Here is a 20654-nt window from a genome sequence, read left to right as displayed (position 1 = left end):
AGGTGACTGCTGAGGTTCCTTCTAGTTCTGAAACAATAATTATTTTATTAAAAAATTTTTTAATGTTTATTTATTTTTGAGACAGAGAGAGACAGAGCATGAGCGGAGGAGGGGCAGAGGGAGACGGAGACAGAGAATCTGAAGCAGGCTCCAGGCTCCAAGCTGTCAGCACAGAGCCCGACGCAGAGCTCGAACTCGTCAACTCCAGAGATCATGACTTGAGCCGAAGTCAGACACTCAATTGACTGAGCCACCCAGGTGCTCCTCTTTTTTTTTTTTTTTTTTTAATATTTATTTATTTTTGAAAGAGAGAGACAGAATGTAAATGGGGGTGGGCAGAGAGTGAGAGAGAGACACAGAATCTGAAACAGGCTCCAGGCTCTGAGCTGTCAGCACAGAGCCCGACGTGGGGCTCGAACTCACAGTTGTGAGATGATGACCTGAGCCACCTAGGCATCCCTGAAACAATAATTCTTAAATTTTGACTCAATGGAAATAAGGGATTAGTGGATTTGGAGGGGAATAATAGCTATTAAAATAATGAATGAAGAAAAAGGGAGATGGGTATGTTGTAGGCCCAGGAAAATGCCCAAATCTTCAGGAAAGGTTTGCTGGGGATGATAAAATCTCAGCTACTCTGTGAAGAACAGGAAGAACATTTCCAAGATAATAGTATCATTGGTGGTACAACAAGGCCTGGTTCAGGAAGTGTCTTAAAATGAGATCAAATGAATATAGTGTTGAGTAAATCTCAAAAGGAGGGTACAGTACAGGCAACAAGGAGTCTGAAATAAGTGACAATCTGAAAAGATAGTGAACTCAAGGATACTGTGTGTGTGTAGGTGGATGTGATATGTTATGTACAGGCTCTAGAATCAGATTAGTATGGAATCCTGGCTGCCATGCTTATTAGCCATGTGATGCTACATATTTAACCTAAGTTTCAGTTTCTTTATGCTTATCATGAAGATACATATGCATCTTCATTTGAGATTAAATGAGATAAATGATACAAATGATATGTAATACCTAGCATTTATTCATTTAACAGATTATTTACTGAGTATCTTGTTTGTGCTAGATAGTACGCTAAGCATTTTGCATGGTAAATTATCAGAAAATCAAAGTTATTATTAGCTAAAAGGACCACACTTTCCCTTCCTATATCCTCCTCTGTAAATTACATATCCCTTTTGATTCTGGAGCTTAGAAGAAAAAAGTGGCATTTTACTGTGGGTTCATTTATTTGCCTTTGATACATTTTACTTAAAAAATAAACCCAAAATTTGTCCTTAGCTTTAGGTGCACCATAAATGCAAAATAAATAAGTATTTTCTTAAAGTCTCAACTCTTTTACATAATCTCTCATTTGAGCACAGAGGCATGATCAAAAAGCCAAACACAGATTTTTCCCTCCTCTTGGAAAACCATTTCCTGACATGGTACCCAAAGAGACATCTTGAAAGGGACATGCATGGTTATGTGTCCCCTCTCCAGGGACAGTCTTTTCCTGTGGATATGAAACAGGCTTTGGCAGCTGCTCAGTATCATTAGGCCAAGGGGAAGTCAACTGCTCTCTCAGGCTTAAAATAAAGTTATCATCTCAAACCAAAAATACTAAGCATTGGACCAAAAAAAGAAAGCCAGTAGAGATCCAGTTATTATGAGGGGTTTCTTACTGATCCCATGAGGTTTCTACAGTGAATACCGGAACATCTGATTTGTATTTTTGTATGTATGTATGTATGTATGCATATATATGTGTGTATGGCATTATGGAGAAATTGCTGAAAGGCCTTTGCATAAAGGGCTGTTTTTTGTGTGTAGATCAGCAAAACATAAAACTTGAGTAAGGTTTGTTTTTGCTAAGCACACAACTTCTTAATACATTTCATGGGCAATCAGTCTCTGGGAGGAATATATTCATTTCCGATAAGGGAGTAGATTATTCTAGTCTATAGGCTGCTTGTTTTCCAATGGTCTGTCTCTACTCTGGTAATAACCAAGAATTAGGTAGCAACTTCATAGACCGTTTCCTTGAGGTCCTGGTGACTTGCGAGAACCAAAGTGTCTTCAGAATTTCAGATGGACAATTTGGGATTCATTCGGGGTTCAGGTATTTTGGTGGAAGTTTCCCCACAAATAAGGCAAAGACATAAGGGTAAGTACCTAGTACATGCAAACAAGGACTCTAGAAAACCACTTAGTCTTGGGTAAGAAGAAAGGAAGGCACACACTCATTTTTTCACCTAATAATTTGAATATGATTTCGCCATACTTAGAGTAGATCCATTTCCAAACTAATACTTAGTTTCTTCTAATCCTGTTTCTTAATTGACACAATAATCTCTAGGCAGGATAAGGTATTTTCTCTCATAAATTTATAAATCTTTACAAAGGAAATTACTTTGAGGAAATTACTTCAAATGTCAAGTAACTCAAGGCACTTAATCTTGGAATTTATGTTTCTATTTTTAATGTTTTAATTCAGACACATTTTTTTTTCCTCTCAAGCCCCTTCAAGTATTGAAGGTACTAAATCAGCTCTCACACAAACAGCTAATAGGAAGGGAAATCAGAATTTTCATTTAGCTCTTCTAAATCCAGCTGTTTTGTGGGCAGATGTAAAAAATAAATAAAATCAAACCAATTAAAATACACATGATGTGAAATATTTTCTGCTCCAAAGTTTTCAACATCCCAGTTACTTAGAAACATCTGTCCAACTAAGAAAAATAGATTGAATGAAGGAATCTCAAAAAGTCATTCAGTTTATGATCCTGTTTCTGGGTCATGTGTCAACAAAATATCCCCAAATGTAACTGTGTATATTAATGTTTCTGAGCCTTAACTGTACAACACTACAAGGCACCAAACGATAAATTTTAAACCATTTTTGTTTGTCAAAGATGCTATATAGCACTTTCCTTATGTGTGTGTCTTTCCAAAAAGGCTGGAAATTATGAGTCTATGAATTTCAAAAGAAGTAGAAACAAGGAGGGGGTTACTAAGGTCCATTAATATTTGGTCATTGTTTGCATAACTTTAGTTTTAGGCTTTTTCTCTTTCGTCTCTGCATCAATGTTCTGTTAACTCACTGCTTTCAACTGTGCCCACTGTGCAAATAAAGAATTAGCATCATCTGTCCCTTATTTATTCTGTTACCTATAACATCAGGAGGCAGTTAAGCTAGTCTTTTCGAAGGAATAAATATCTTTCCCTTTCAGCACCTTGGACACTGAGTCATACAATGTTCTGCAAGTGGCAAAGTGCATATTCATGAAAATTCTCTGATTTTTACAAAATATTCTTAATCTTTTTTACAAATGTGAAAACTGAGTGAGGTTATGGTCACTTATTGAAGTATTTGTGGTAATTTCTAGTTAGGTGGCTAAAAAACAGTAAGCAAGGGGCTCAAATCCAGGTCATCTACCCCAAATCCTGGATTCTTTCCACTGTTTCTTATTGACCTTCCAGAAGGCGTTCAGTCATTTGCATTACTTGATTTAGTTTTTGTGTCAGTGCTTTTAAGTCATGGGGCCCCCATCTGAAGTAAACCTCCAGTGATGTCCAGTGAAAGCATTCCCACTTTGATTCTGAACGCTGTGCTCTTGCCAAATACCCTTTTAAAATAGCCTCTTCTCATTGATTATTAATTCAACTGCCAGTTTGCCTTGACTCCTAATAATTTTTCCTGTGTTTCCTTGTGCTAGCAAACAACTAAGCATCATTGCCTACTCACTTTACTTAGTTTACTACTTAGTTTATTTTTCCTCCTAAACAAAGAGACCAGTGTGGGCGAGACACTGTGCTTATTTCATTTCACTTGATTCTCACATAATTCCACAAGGTATGTATCATTATCCTATTTACAGATGAAGAAACTGAGGCTCAGAGAGGTTAAGTATGTGTCAACTATTAAGCTGCTTGTGATTATTTCTAGAATATATCTAAGAGAATTTAAAGTCTTTCAGGTTTCTCTTTGTCCCATTTATGACACAACGTGTGTTCTCTTTTCCTTATGTAAATCAAAGAAGTACTAAATGCCATTCCAAAGAATGAATCACTTGTGCAACAAACAAGGACCCAGATTACCAGACTAACTACTCATGCAGACTCATGGCTAACATAGTACCTGGCATGCAGGTAATGAATAATGTACTGAGAGCTGCTTGTGACTTTGAGTACAAATGATGGATCTAAGTTAAAAGGGAAAAACAATCCAGATAGGAAAAAAAAAGGAAAAATTAAAAGAAAAGGAAAAAGGAATGTGGAGATGTTTTTGCATGTTTCTGTTGCCTCTGGGATGAATGCTGTTTTTTTTCTTAGGGTATAAAAATATATTACATATACATATATTACATATACATAATATTACCACTAACGAATGTAGACAGGAGATGAATGCTTTTTAAAAGTGAGTTCCGGGGCACCTGGATGGCTCAGTCGGTTAAGCATCCGACTTCGGCTCAGGTCACGATCTCACGGTCTGGGAGTTCGAGCCCCGCGTCGGGCTCTGTGCTGACTGCTCAGAGCCTGGAGCCTGTTTCAGATTCTGTGTCTCCCTCTCTCTCTGACCCTCCCCCGTTCACGCTCTGTCTCTCTCTGTCTCAAAAATAAATAAACGTTAAAAAAAATTAAAAAAAAAGTGAGTTCCGTTGCTTCACGTTCTATTCCTGAGTTCTTACTGGTACTAGCACTGTTGCTCTAGTGCCTGTTCCTTCCTGTATGGTGGTCTCTTCTCTGTGACTAACAATTACCAGGATGACAGACCCTTCAGAAACAGAAACATTACAGTATTGGACCGCGTGCCTCTCTGCTGGTCATTTATGTCATTCCAACTCACACCTGGCACACCAGCAACACTGACATCAATGTTTCTATCCATTCTCTGAACAGAATAAAAAAGAGGACTTCCCTACCTCAACACAAAGCCTGACCCCACCATCACAGACTACTTTGCTTTCTTGCAAATTCAAACCACTGCTAGTGCCTAATTATGTAAGAAGTTTCTCTCCTTGGACCTCATAGCTCACTGCCTCAATTCCTCTAAACAGAGCCATCTGTTAGCCAAGGACTCAACATCAAAACATTCTTTGATGAGTCACAATTAATGACAAGTACAATGTGAGTACTGCCAGAATGATAAATTTAACACTACTCAAATATTCATCATGGACTAAATAAAGAGCCTTTTAGGTTTTGAAAACGAAGTATTTTAAGGCTTAAAAAACTGCTTGGCTTTAAAAATAAACCAAATACAGTGCTGGTAGTTCCAAAGAAATCAATTGCTACTGAGGTAGTGGTAGCAAAGCTGACATTATGTGCCTGAAAATAATCATGATTGATTTTAATAGCTGATAAGGAAAATGTTACAAATATTGTAGTGAGGTGAGCACAATGAACTGGGAGATGAGACACAAGAATTCTGACTCTAGCTGAGACACCAACTAGTATCTCGGTACCAGATGGTTACCAAAGTCCCTTCCAATGCTAATCACTCCATCATTCTTTGAGTGTACGATTTAGATCCATAGACATATGGCTGCCTTTTGGATTCCAGGAGGCCCTCACCAACAGTAATATTTTCTGGGTTGAGATTCCTGGTATCTCTGGGATTTTTTTTCTGGACATTTTTGCTTGTTAATAGACTAGCAAATAGAGTGAGTAGACTTTGACAATACTTCTTTTCCCTTGTAATGGGTTCTCGTTGGTAAGACCCCATTAATGGGTACTAATGAAAGAGCAAGTTATTTACATTCACACTGGCTCAACTTCTCCAATAAGATGATTAGGTTTTAAATATATTTTTTAATGTTTATTTATTTTTGAGAGACAGAGACAGACAGACAGACAAACATAGTGTGTGAGTAGGGGAGGGGCAGAGAGAGGGAGACACAGAATCCGAAGCAGTCTCCAGGCTCTGAGGTGTCAGCACAGAGCCCGATGCAGAGCCCAAACTCACGAACCGTGAGATCATGACCTGAGCCGAAGTTGGATGCTTACCCGACTCAGCCACCTAGGTAACCCAAGATGATTGTGTTTTAAAAATGATATCCACATAATGGAAACCAACAGTTCTCCTGTGGTCTGTTTTGCAATCAATGAAAGATAAATAAAAACCAGCTCAGCAATAATGGGTGATGGAAAAACAATTATAATTTAGAATTTGAGTCCCTTTTTGATACAGGAGTACTGATGCATAGGGGCACTTGTACCCCAATGTTTATAGCAGCACTCTCAACAATAGCCAAATTGTGGAAAGAGCCTAAATGTTCATCAACTGATGAATGGATAAAGAAATTGTGGTTTATATACACAATGGAATACTACGTGGCAATGAGAAAGAATGAAATATGGCCTTTTGTAGCAACATGGATGGAACTGGAGAGTGTGATGCTAAGTGAAATAAGGCATACAAAGAAAGACAGATACCATATGGTTTCACTCTTATGTGGATCTTGAGAAACTTAACAGAAACCCATGGGGGAGGGGAAGGAAAAAAAAAAAGAGGTTAGAGTGGGAGAGAGTCAAAGCATAAGAGACTGTTAAAGACTGAGAACAAACTGAGGGTTGATGGGGGGTGGGAGGAAGGGGAGGGTGGGTGATGGGTATTGAGGAGGGCACCTTTTGGGATAAGCACTGGGTGTTGTATGGAAACCAACTTGACAATAAATTACATACATTGAAAAAAAAAGAATTTGAGTCCCTTTTTATGACTCAAGAATGAATAGCAAAAGTAGACAAACTGAAGTCTAATCTTGTGTTTGTAAAAATGTAACCAAGATAAAACTGCTATTTTAAAAGCATTTATGAAATGAAACTTCTGTAATAACCATAGATTAAGTTAGATCGCCATTCATTGGTTACATATCAACTTTAAATACATTAGTCACAAAGGATCCATCTCAGTAATATCACTCCATATAGGGGTCAGACTGACAATCAAAAGTCCTTATGCATAAATAATATGATAATCTTGTGATTCCATTTTCCCTCTTCATTTCTTTGATAACTAATGCTTTTGTGGCTATTGTTCCTGAAATATTTTTTTCCCCTTTTCAAGAATGAAAACAATGCTCACAATAACAGAGTTCTGACAAAAGATATATTCTGGTTTCTCTTCAGATAGTATAAAAGTTTTCAATTTTGGCATATTAGATTTTGGCCTTCTTCACATGCTGATGCTTTTTCTTATGTCTAAGTGAGTGCAAGTCCAGAAGCCTGCCCTCAATTACATATGATGATAATTCTCTTTTGACCTTGCATTCTGCTAGTTTTATGTCCTCAAGTATTGACAACATTATGCTTTATGACTGAAGTTGGTCTATATTATTGCTTTGGGTCTTGTCTAGAAGAGGCAACCTTGGATCAGTAAATACATGAAAATATGATGATTTATAGCCCACAGTTCAGAAGACTCAGAGCTGGGAAACTAGACATAAGTGTAGGTAGAATATTGCTGGAGGGTGCCTTGTTCAGTCAGTTAAGTGTCTGACTCTTGATTTTGGCTCAGGTCGTGATCTCATGGTTTTTGAGTTCAAGCCCCACATCGGGTTCTGCACTGATGGCACAGAGGAGCCTTCCTGGGATTCTGTCTCCCTCTCTCTTTCCCTCCCCTGCTTGTGCTCTCTCTTTCAAAATAAATAAACTTAAAAAAAAAAAGATGACTGCTGGAGAACTATGTACAATTAGGGTTGCTATGAAATAAAGAGTAAGCAAAGAAAGAGGGTTTGGTTTGAAGGGGAGCCTCCAAAGGAGTACTGAGACTCACCTCGTATAGAAAGGGATGAAGAATGGCCTGGGGATGTAGGACTTTTTAAATTGACAATTAGGGAATCCAGCTATATTTAGCCTGTAACCCTTATAATGATGCACAAGAACAAATAGAGAGCATGGTGGTAGGGCTTGGGGAAGTGGGTAGAGGCTTTTCCCAAGTCTGTTCTATATTTACAGCATCCTAATCCCTGAGAGTTAGATAGAGCCACGATCCTTCACTTTGACAGCTGTCAAAACCACATGATGCACACTAAGAAAATACTTACTTTTTATTGATGACATGCCAGGCACTATACATCTATTGTGCTTAACTGTGCAAAACAAGTATTATTACTGCATTTTCACTTTATGGCTGAGGAAGCTAAGGAATAAAGAGGTCAAGTAAATTGCCAGGATTGCACATAGCTAATATATCTAGGTTAGGATTTGAATTTAAGTCTGTGTAACACTTAAGAATGAACTCCCCCTGCCCCCAATATGCTACTCTATGAGGTACTACGTAAAATTAAAAAAAAAAAAATTAAAGTTGTTTTTAAGGACCAAAGGAATACAAATGAGGTATTAATAGGCTAAGTATGCCCATCAGAGACTAAAATTCTACCTCAGTTCCGGTATGATTTTCCCATAAATGTTATTGAAAGTACCTGCTATGTGCAAAGACTGGGTCTTGAGGCTAAAAGTCACAAGTCTTGCCTTCTAAGAGCTTATAATCTAACTGGACAGGCTAAGAAGAAAGTAACAGTAGGGATAATTAACTATTTAATAGAACAACAAAAGTGATACCATGAGGGAATGCATGATTAATTGCCAAATCACACATGTTTAAAGCTCAGAAAAAGGAGACATTATATGGTCTGGAAAGGTTTAAGAAGACTTCTTGGAGGAGAAAGGGTTCAGGCTGATTCCCAGGGTTGATAAAATGTGGGCAGACAGGGAGATAAGGAGAACTGCATTCCAAGAGAAGAAGTGGGGAAGAAAAATACCTGAGTAAGCCTGCTGCTTGGGAGCTGAAGGTTGGAGAACATGAACAGTAGTGAGGTGGCTGGAAGGTAGGTTAGGTACCACATGGTAGAGACTTTGAAGGGTGGTTTAAGTAAACTGGATTAATCTCAAGGGCAGTGGGACTCCAGGAATGTTTTTGAACAAGGGAATCACATGATCCAACCGGCATTCCAGGAAGATTTCTCTGGCAGTAAATTGTAAGAAGATTGCAGAGGGGAAGAAGGAAGGCAGAAAGATCTGTGAGGAGGAGACATAAGAGGGGCTCATATAATCAAGGGAAGCACAAGAAAAGAAGAGGAAGCTATTTCAGTTTTGTTCTGATTTTATAGACTTAGAAAGATACGGACTTGGTTCTGGTTGGAACTGGTTTAATTAAATGGAAATTTGGGGAAAGTAGGCACAAACAACTTTGTATAGGTTTATAGTTCAATTAAAAATTATTTAACTTTATAGTTTTATATACTTTTACAGGTTACATAGTATTTTCAGAAATATTAATTAATTATCCTCATAACACCTGATGTACTAGATAAGTTTGACATTTTTTTCCATTTTTCAGATGTTGAAACTGAGGTTTGAAGACCTTGCAGTAACTAACACAAGGCCACACTGTTAGTACATTTTGGGACTGTGAACTACATGTAATGAATGGGTTTCTGACTTCATACTCTATGCATGCACCATACTAATTCAAAAAACTTTTCTTCCTTCCATTTTGAAGGTCCATCACTTTTAGTTTTTTTTAAATGGGAAATTTCCAAAGTATACAAAAGTAGAGAGAATAATATAATGAACTCCTAAGTGCCTGCCACCCAGCTTCATTAATGCTAAACTCACAACCGATCTTGTCCCACCTTACTCCACCCACCCCAATTATCTGGAGCAAACCCTCCCAATCAGATCATGATTCTTTTAATTTAAGGCCCAGAAAATATTTTTAAGGGCTCAAAATCAGTTGTATTTCTTCCAAATGGAATATTTCCCATCTTTGGCTTTAATGGAGAGAAGGGAGGGTGCACGCTGCCTTGCAGAGTCCTCCTTTTCTTACCAAGATGTGAGAAAGTGAAGAGCGAAGCAAGTGACCCCCTCTCTCTGAAGAATTTCCTGGGAATTTCACTTCTTCAAGATATCCCTGGTAAGTGAAAAATGAAATATCTTCCTTTTGTTCTCCTGACGCCTATTCTGTATGTTTCTTTCTTCCAGGCTGAAGTGATGACAGCCCATTTATTGTACATGAGGTGCTTGAGGCTTTCCTAAAGGTGGTTTTAATAGAATGTCTTGTATCTATCTATGTTACTCTTTTGTGTATGAATGTGGATGGAATATGCAGGGTGATTTTCCTGGCTACAGGAAATTGTTTTTCTCTCCATACTCTGAGGGAAAAATACATTCCTGTGTTCAACAAGCTTTTCCTAAACTGCAAAAAGACTTCTTTGGCCAAGGACACTATCATTTATTCTTACAGTGCTTAGGGGAAAAGGCTATCTTGAATTTAAAAGTGAATAACTGAAAAAATAAACACTGAAAAATCTTCGCTTATCAAAATCCTGTAAGTTGTATTTTTATTTGGAGTTTATGCCTAAAGTCACATTACTTTATGTTTCATAGAATAAGATAGGACTGTAGGTAAATGAGGACCGATTATATCTAGAGGCCTTAATAGAGATTAGAGGGAAGGATACAATTTACAAACACTTCAAGGAGGGGTTTAAATTGCTTGATTTTTTAATTATTCAGAATTTTTTAGCCAACAAATATTTATTCAGCACATACTACACCCAGAACCTACTCTGTGTGAGGTTATAAGGACACAAATGATGAACAAGACAGATGAACAAGTCCTTCTCCCTGGGTGGAATTTTTCTACTAGGTAGAAATCTAGGTAGAATTTCTACATGTAAATATTGCAATTATTTGATTCCTGAAAATTATCACATATGTTCAAAAACACTGAAAGGTCTTTTTTAAAAAGACTCATTTTAAACATCTTAGCCAATAAATGACTATAACTGGAGCCTGAGAGGATTTTACATTGCCTGTAACCAAATCTGTTAAGACTTTCCAAACAGAACATATGCCATTGATAAACCTGCATGAAAAGGAAGGGCCTCCACTAGGTAACTGGATAGTTTCCTGGTTAAGGAAGGATGAATGGCATTACCCCTTTGCCCTAAGATTCTTCTGGATGTAAGAACTATAATGGTTACAAATATGCTTTTTTTTTGAGATATATATATTATTTCTTCTGCTTTCTGATAAAAGCATCCTCCTCCTCAGCCTGCTTTTCATTATGAAACTAACTACATCTGTCCCTTCCCCATATAGTAGGGTCCTCTTTCAGCGGGAGCCTGTAGGGACTTGTGGATAAGTGTTAGCAACTGGAATATGCCCTTTAGTTGGTGAGGCACCTAGATGATACTCAATACTGGAGTCCAAGCAGATTGCTGCACACACAGAAAGTCACAAGAGTGTCCTGGCTGAGGCACAAACTGAACTTGACAAAATGCAAATCACAAAAGGAAGGGCAGAAGGAAAAGGGGAAATTGGATTCTGCACTCAATTTTCTGCACTTACTACACTACAATGTGACTGATGAACTAGATAAAGAGAGTTCTAAAATTAAAACTAGAACCAGGTGGATTTCTTTTAGGATAAATCTCTAGGCCCAGAAACCTCAGAGACAACCCAGGTTGCTGGCCTGATGCACGTGGCCTATCAGCTGCCAGCACTGCCAACAATTTACTCTTGCTGACTGCTTCATGCTTCTATTCTTTGTCTTTGAAATGTTCCTCTTCCAGCATTGGACCGGAGACAGAACACAGCTTAGGAGTCAAAAGTACTGCATCAGATGTTTGTTTTCAGCTTACGCCTTCTCCTGCTTCAACATGTATCTAAGGAAATTCACTCTACTTGGATATAGCATTTTACCCCGTCTGTTTCTGAAGCTCATTTCCAGGAGCAATACTTCAGTAAATGAGGTGTCTTTTCTCCCCAAAAGATTTGAATTGCACTCAGTTTGCTTTGGTAGCATATTGTAGTAATGTGATGAAAGAAATAAGAACATAAAAGGCGTGAATCCCATTGGTGAGTAAGCTGCTGACAGGGTAGGACGATGAAATTTAGGCTCTTTAGAAACTCAGATTCCTTCGTGTCAATAGGATGCTACCAACCTTTAACAACCAACCTAGATATACCAGGGATAACTTACTGTACTGACTTAACCCATTAACTCAGTGTTATAGACAACTTAGGTAGTATGAAGTTAAGAACATTTTTTTTCTACACCATGTGTGGTAAAATAAAATGTTTTAAATGTTTTTTTTCAAAGTGGAGGAAAGATTGTTTTAAACTACGTTTTCTGTTTACAAAATACACAAAAATCACCCTTAAAAAATCACCCAGTATCTCAACCCTCAGAGAGTAGCTGTTACTATTTTGTCTTTTGTTCAAGAAAATGTCTATGCAACAGAGTTGAAGTGGAGTTGTGTGTACAATTTCATGTCTTGCTTTTAAAGTTTCACATTTCAATACAAAGATTTTCAGCAGAACACATTTAATTGTGCTTCATCTCCAAAGAAAGATAGGACAGGCACTGAATATGCCTCAGATGTAGCAGAGCTCACCCCTTGTTACTAGGAGAGCTTACCAAGCATGGAAGACCACCCCATCTAGCTCATTCCGTCCAGCAGCAGCACATCACAGAATGTCCCATGAGTGGAGTTAAAGAGGCCTTCAAATATATCAATGCTTCTATTTTATTTTAAAATTATTGTCATTATTAATTTATTTTAGAGAGAAAGCATGAGCAGAAGAGGGGCAGAAGAGGAGAGAGAATCTTTCTGTTTTTCAATTTTTATTTATTTTTGAGAGTGAGAGAGAGAGAGAGAGAGAGAATGAATGAGCGAGCAGGGGAGGGGCAGAGAGAGAGAGAGGTATAGAGGATCCAAAGAGGGCTCTGTGCTGACAGCAGGCAGCCCGATGTGGGGCTGGAATTCATGAACTGTGAGATCGTGATCTGAACATTAGTTGAACACTTAGCCAACTGAGCCATCCAGGCACCCCCAATTTTTATTTTTTTAGTGTATTCTCTACACCTGCATCAATACTTTTAAAAGCAATTAAATTATGCTCCTTCAGGTTAAATTGAAACTCCTTGGATTTTCTTCTTCACTTTATTTTCTTGAGCCTTGATTAAATTTAACTGTGACCACAGACTAATGGATGATAAGAATTGGCAGGGAGTTAGCATTCACTGACATGATCTCCTACCTGATGAGATCTCTCTGCATCTGCTAGACCTGGGGGTGAAACAATAAAAAAGTGCCTCTTCCTTTGGGTGACTGATGCCAGATGCATGATGTGGCTACTGCAGCACTGGCTGGATTAGCTTTAGTTTCCCCCTTGGCTGGGGTGCTCTTGGTGAACTAGTCTATACAACTGTACAGTCCTGACCTAGGGGTGATGGTCTTCCAGTCTTTACCTGAGTGACAGAGAGCTCACCCCCTCATACAGTTAGTCCATTCTACAGTTGAACAGCTTTGATTATGGGATGTTCTTAACGATAAGAAGAAATGTCTTCTTGTACCTTTTACCCACTGATCCTGGTTGTGCTTCTGAGGGAACTGAGATATCCTCTACTCAGGCTTCCACATGACTGCCCTTCAGATACTTGATACTTACTATGCCATGTGTTTTAAGTCTTCCCTTCCCCAGGCTGAATACCTAATTCTTATGACTAGATCTTCATGTGACTTATTTCTAGATCTTGGTCAATATCCCCTGTTATTCTCCAGTTTGTGAATGATTTTTAACCCAGAAGATGGTATGGAACATGATACTTCAATTATATTATAGCTTTGTAATATAGTAAAGCTATTCAATCTTGATCTGAATGTTATATTTCCTTTAATACAACCTAAACCTGTATTTTGTTTTAGAGAAATTTATACTGTTGGCCTCGTTCAACTTGTAAATTTCTAAAACCCCATTTCAAGCATTCCTTTATTAAGCCAGGCCTCCCCAATCTTCGACTTGTGCAATTAGCTGCTGAAACTAAATGCAGGCCTTATTATGCCTACCTACTACACTTCTTTTTGTTGGTGTCAGCCTACCAGTTCAGTATGTTAGAATTCTGCTGAAATATATCAAATTAACTTTTTTGTAGGTTACTCCACAGCTAAACAAGGAAAAGGTGAGCAATGGTGATTCTGGCTTTGAACTAGGCACTTCACTAAGATGGGGAGTCATGACTTGGAGGAGTCTGACTTACAGACATTTGAACAACCATTTCTGAAAGGTGTTGCCTAATAGATCAGCTCAATCTAGAAGGTAGATCTATGTCCTGACCCTGTTTTTTTTTTTTCCTCCCCAGTACTCCTTTCACTTAGATAACAACAGAAGCACTAGCTTGACCTGTAAGTGCTCTATGGGCAAAGAACATAATTCCCATGATACCTAAAACACTAGAGGCACATAATCAATTTTTGATAATTTGCATTAAGCCTTTAACCTGAACTGTGGAAGGGACTGGGGCCAACAGCAATCAGTAGCACAACAAAAATAAGACACTTCTCCAATTATGGTCACATTGTCTCTAATGATATTTATTTCTCCTGCTTTAGAACCCTTCAGGACTTTTCCTTCTCTGGGCTAACCACTCCCCTTCTCTGCTTCATGTTTGTTCATCTGTTTGTTCATTTACTTAGCAGACAGTTCATTGTTTATTCATTTATTCATCAGATATTTATTGAGTATGCTTTATACAGTTCTAGACAATGTATACAATGGTGAGCAAGATACACATGTAGTCTACTGGGAAGAGACAAAGAGGCATTTTCAATGCAGTGTGGTAAGTGGAATACTAAGGGTGTATGTTGCAGTGCTATGAAAGCACATAAGAGGGCCCCCTAGCCAAAATGGAGGTAAGGAGGAAAGCCTTGCCATGGGAAATAAAGTCTAAGATGTGTCCCTAATGATAGGTAGGAGTTGGCCAAGTGAGAAGTCATGGAAAGCATTCCAGGAAGAGAACAGCATGAGCAAGGGTCTGGGAGCACAGAAATCTCTGATTGCCAACTTCTTTTAATATTGTCGTCTTTTTGGTCTCTTGTCCAGTTGTCCAGAAATCACATGTTGCAGGTATTCATTTAATTTTGTAGCTTTATTCTTCCTGGCCAAGTTTCCATTAGTAAACACTGCTTGCTTTTTGTGCCTTAGAGTAGTCCTGACTTACCTTCACCTCCCCTTTTCTTTGTCTCTTTGAGAAAGCATGGGAGTTAATTAACTCCTACTTACATTCTGGTATCTGTAAGCTTTTCAGGGGAAGGGCCATGCCTTCTTAATCTTGACAGTCCAGGTTTCTGACATGCAACTGGCATGCAGGAGGTATTCAACAAATGTTTGAAGTATTGAAAAGCAAAATTTAACTACTTATGAATTCTACACATGTAAAGAATATTCATTCTAGAAGACACAACCAGATTCATGTAGAAATCACAAACAACCTACCTTGTAGCCAACAGAAATCAAAGGTCTACTTTTTAAGTCAAAATCAATCAAAAACTTTTTCTTGAGAAATTGTGATGTGGAGATTTCTTTCATTGCTTAAAGCAAGTTCAAAGAACAATGACTGGGGCTCTTGTGCCTTCTGACAACTGTCTACCAGAGCTGCTGAGCAATCTGCCAAGGTGCCTGCTGCCTCAAAGGTGAGAACCCTAGGCTACCCAAGTTCTGCCCAGTGATGCGGGAATTATCTCTCTCTTTTAATGTGTTCCGTTGGAACAGAACTGCAGAACGTCTGCAGCAGTGAACCATGAGGAATAAGAGCAGATCAGCTGAGCAAAGAGATAAACTGGGCATCGCCCAAGGGACAATGACAAGTGAAGTGACCTCATGCTTTGCTTTGAGGAACTCAGATTTCCGAGTTCTCAAAAGTTATCTAAGCTACAACATGGCAGGGCACATGAGAAAGAGAACCTCCTATTGACAGAAAGTAGGAGAGGATAAGGTTAACAAGGAATAAAAAGATGTAAAGAGGTATTTGCTTCTAAGTCTAAATTACTATTTCAGAACTCAAGAGCTAAATAAGAAGGACAATTTTGACTACCAATAAAAACAAAAAAACAGATGAAAAACAGGAGACCATAAAATCACCTGACCAGAGATATTCTTGGTAAATAAAATGCAGGGTCATTATGAAAGCAATGCAGAGGAAACCTGAAGGGCCAAAAAAGATACTTCAAAAGGTACTTCAAAAGATACTGCACCTCAGTGGTGATCAGGGACCTGCACTAAAGGCACAATAAGACACCATTTCACATGCAAGCGAGTAACAATATTAAAAACTCTAACACTGAAAGCCACACAGTGTTGCTGAGAGATATTAAACAAATGGAGGGATATACTGTATTCATGGATTTCAAGACTCAGTATTGTTAAGATAGCAGTTCTCAAGTAGATCTGTAGATTCAGCACAATGTCAAAATCTCAGCAAGCTTTTGGAAGAAATTAACAAACTCATTCTAAAATTCATGTGGCAATACAAAAGACATAGAATACCTAATTTCACAATTTATTACAACGCTACAGTAATCAGGACAGCATAATATTGACAAAAAGGAAAAAAGACAGATTAGCAAAACAAAGTAAATAGGGGTGCCTGGGTGGCTCAGTCGGTTGTCTCCCTCGCTCTCTGCCCCTCCCCCACTCATGCTCTGTTTTTCTGTCAAAAATAAATAAATGTTTTAAAAAAAGTTAAAAAAACCCCACAAAGTAATTAATAGTCCAGAAATGGACTCACACAGGGGCACCTGGGTGGCTCAGTCGGTTAAGTGTCCGACTTCGGCTCAGGTCATGATCTCCTGGTTCACGAGTTCGAGCCCCGCGTCAGGCTCTGTGCTGACAGCTCGGAGCCTGGAGCCTGCTTCCGAATCTGTGTCTCCCTCTCTCTCTGACCCTCCCCCATTCATGCTCTGTCTCTGTCTCAAAAATAAATAAACGTTAAAAAAAAAATAAAAGAAATGGACTCACACATCTCTCCTAGGTGCTCTAGGCTGCCATCCCTCTGATTTATATATTACTATTTCATCACATTCTTTTTTTTTTTTTTTAATATATGAAATTTACTGTCAAATTGGTTTCCATACAACACCCAGTGCTCATCCCAAAAGGTGCCCTCCTCAATACCCATCACCCACCCTGCCCTCCCTCCCACCCCCCATCAACCCTCAGTTTGTTCTCAGTTTTTAACAGTCTCTTATGCTTTGGCTCTCTCCCACTCTAACCTCTTTTTTTTTTTTTTTTTTTTTTCATCACATTCTTTCTAAACTATCTTTGGAGAGAAAAGTAACTGTGATTTTGGCCATTGTGTGTGTGAGAAAATGGCCTTCCTGGCATTGGATACGTGACTGGTTTTATTACAGGAAATTTATGATTGGTGTGTATAGTGATGTGGGCCTGTAATGATAAGGTTGTCTCTTATGAGGGAAGGGATCTTACCTAACAGGCACTTTGATTCTTGTCAGTGCTCACAACCCTGAAGTTAGCAGGAAGAGCCTTTCCCTCCCTGAGAATCAATTGGGGAGAGTCCTGGGAGCATAGGAGAAATGGAAATGGTCTTTTTGGTCATGCCAATGAGCATCTTTGGCCTCTCCTCATCTCACCTCATCTCTGTGGATTGACACCATGGAAAATAACCTCCTTCAAAAAAAATTTTTTTAATGTTTATTTTTGAGAGAGAGAAGGAGAGGGAGAAGGACAGGGAGAGGGAGAGAGGAGAGGGTGAGGGAGAGGGTGAGAGGAGAGGGAGAGGGAGAGGGAGAGAGAGAGAGAGGAGAGGAGAGGAGAGGAGGGGAGGGGAGGGGAGGGGAGGGGAAGGGAGGGGCGGGGTGGGGCAGAGAGGGAGACAAAGAATCTGAAGCAGACTCTGGGCTCCAAGCCGGCAGCACAGAGTCCGACACAGGGCTCGAACTCACGAATGGTCAGATCATGACCTGAGCCAAAGTCAGACAATTAACCGAGCCACCCAGGCACCCCAACATCCTCTTTTTTAAACATTTGTCCATGTTGGCTTGCAAGATACCATTCTCTTTGGTGTGTCTCCAGTCTACTGTTTCAGACTCTTTCTCTTTCCTATCCCTTAAATGTTGGGGTTTCTTCTTCTAATCTGTTTCCTTGTTTTATCAAGTATTTCTGGGATTTCCTATCCACTTCTATAGCTACAATTGCCCCTACAAAGAGATGTGCCTTCTCCTTTCTGACTCCAATTTAGTTAATACCACCACAGGCAAGGTTTTCCTCATTCTATATATTCTTTAAAAAGAAAGTTTTAATTTTTTCATTATAAAAGTAAACCACATTTACTGTTAAAAGATTAATAAAAGAAAACAAAAATAATCCACAATTCCTACACATATTTTTTTATCTTCCTATCTCCTCATGCAGTTTTTTTCCAAATCAAAATATTTTCACTATCTTTTCCTTTCTCCCTCTCTCTCTTCATTGAACTTATAAATGCAAAAATGTTCCAAATTAGACCTAATGTACATAAGAGCAGGTCTAGTTATATAGTGGTTTCAATGAACATGAAAGTGATATACCTTGAAGCAAGGACAAATAAAATATTAGTGAGTTATGTATAAAGCCCCTGAAAATATTCAAAAACCGACTTCAAAATTGCTATAAAGCTTTCCATTAACTTCCACATTAGCCTCTGATATGGTGATTTTCATTAAACACCACATTTAAAATTTTATTATTTTTTACATTCAAAATTTTAAAAACTGTATTATTATTCAACTATTAGTCAATTATTTAATTTTGAATTTAATTTTTATACTTTCTACTGTAACTCTTGTACTTCTAGTTTTCATTACAACAACAGTTCATCATTTATACCATGAGTTAAATGATATTTTATGGACTAATCTAAAAATCTCATCATCATTTCCAATATTATTTATCTGGAGAAATATATTCTAGATTTCTATGAACCAATTTAGAATATTCTAAGCCTGTATCTAAACCTATGTGTAAATTGGGAAAGTTCCTTTACTTTCAAAGGCCTGTGGAAAATAATGGTATTTATTATTACATCTAAGTCCATTTTAAAACTTTTATATGATCCCAACTGAAGTTAGAGACCATTCTTTATATCATTAGCCATATCCAAACTACCCATTCGGTGATATTTATTTTTTCTGAGTAATTTATTTTGATAATCTCCCCTTGAGAAGGGGTAAGGGACTGTTTGCAATGACCATGTCTTGACTCCTAATCCTATCTTTCATCTACCATTTACTCTTTCTGGACGATCTTATGTTTTGTAGAATTCAGAGAATCTAAGCAAACTGAGAGCTTGTAGGATATGACACTCTGTCTCTTTCCTTCTTTTCTCATTCCATCCTCACACTATCACAATTAGTAATAATATATAGCTGAAGATGTATTCTTTTGTCCCTTAAGATTTTCTTCATCATTGCTGCACTATATGCTAACTAATTGGGATGTAAATTAAAAAAAAAAAGATTTTCTTCTTCAGTGTTGTCCCTTTTTTCTTTGGAGATCACCACTCATACACACTGGGGATGCCCTTAACATGCCCACACAAATAAGAAAAGTAAATTGCATAGGCTATTCTCCATGAACTTCAAGAGTAAGAGTAACCCATGTCCCCATCCACAAATACCTTTACTATGATGAAAATGATAAGTAGACTTCAGGTATGCCCTCTTTTATATAATAGGTTTTCCCTGAAGAATCATAAGTTAATTAGAATTTAATTGAATAATTTAAAATGCACTAGGAAAAATGGACAAGACTAAACTATGGTTTCCAGGAATGCACACTTTGATTATAAAATTACAAAAAGAAAAATGCAAGAAAGTGATCTCTATAAAAGTCAGAATAGTAGTTATTAATAAGGGAAAGGAAAGGGCAAGAACTGAGCTGGGGCACATGGATGGGGCTTGTGAATTGGATGGCAAAATTCTATTTCATTATCTAGGTGACTGTTTTAGTGCAGGCTGCTTTAACAAATTACTGTAGACTGGGTGGCCTAAACAACACAGATTTATATTTCACAGTTCTGGAGCCTGGGAAATTGAAGATCAGGGTACCAGGATGGTTGGGTTCTGGTGAGAGCTCTCTTACTGGTTTACAGATGGTTGTCCTTCTGCTGTGTCCTCACATGGGGGTGGGAGGAGAAAGACAGATTCTCTGTATTTCTTCTTATAAGGGCACTAATCTCATTTATGAAGGCTCCATCCTCATGACCTAACTACCCCCCCCAAAAGCCCACCTTCAAATACTTCATACTGGAGATTAGGACTTCAACACACAAATTTCAGGGGAAACAAACATTCAGTCCATAGTTGTGGCTTTCACTTATAATAATTTATTAAACCATATTTGATTTACATGATTTTCTGTATCTGTGTTATTTTATAATAAAATTTTTTTAAAAAATTATCCTTGGTTTTTAGATAAAACATATGTCAACCTTTCATATCTTCAAAACAAAAAGTTCTTTAGTCCTCACTCTATTGAAAAACATGTATTTTTGCATGTAAAGGAAGATGGAACCATATTGGCAAAGTACTATTCCCCAAATTGCCAATGAATAAGCCATTTGCCTTTGAGGGCAATACACTATCATTTGGCACTATAGAAACTACTTACATAAGGGGTTCAATTTGCTTACATGGCATGTTCATGTAGCTCCTATAGCTCTGGACTTTATAGGCAGATATTGTCCCATATGGTTTGGATTTTATTCCCAAGAGCAGGAGTAGATCACAGGGTCATTTGGTGAGGCAAAGGACTTAAACTCAGCCTTCCATGGCTTAAAAGAGATAGCATTCTTTCTGATTCAAAGTAGT

The 20654-nt window shown here is 38.1% G+C and overlaps 1 protein-coding gene across 9 annotated transcripts in view; it reads right to left on the bottom strand.

Moving 5' to 3' along the window:
• The window catches only part of FRMD5 (FERM domain containing 5), a 320937-nt gene that overhangs the window by 74911 nt on the left and 225372 nt on the right, over window positions 1-20654 (bottom strand). The gene's annotated exons all lie outside the window — the stretch shown is intronic.

The sequence above is a fragment of the Panthera pardus genome, unplaced genomic scaffold (genome assembly GCF_024362965.1).
Source record: "Panthera pardus isolate Hobbes unplaced genomic scaffold, ASM2436296v1 HiC_scaffold_24, whole genome shotgun sequence".
NCBI classification, from domain to species: domain Eukaryota; kingdom Metazoa; phylum Chordata; class Mammalia; order Carnivora; family Felidae; genus Panthera; species Panthera pardus.
The sequence above is the reverse complement of the archived record's forward strand: the minus strand, read 5'-3'. Positions and strand labels throughout refer to the sequence as shown.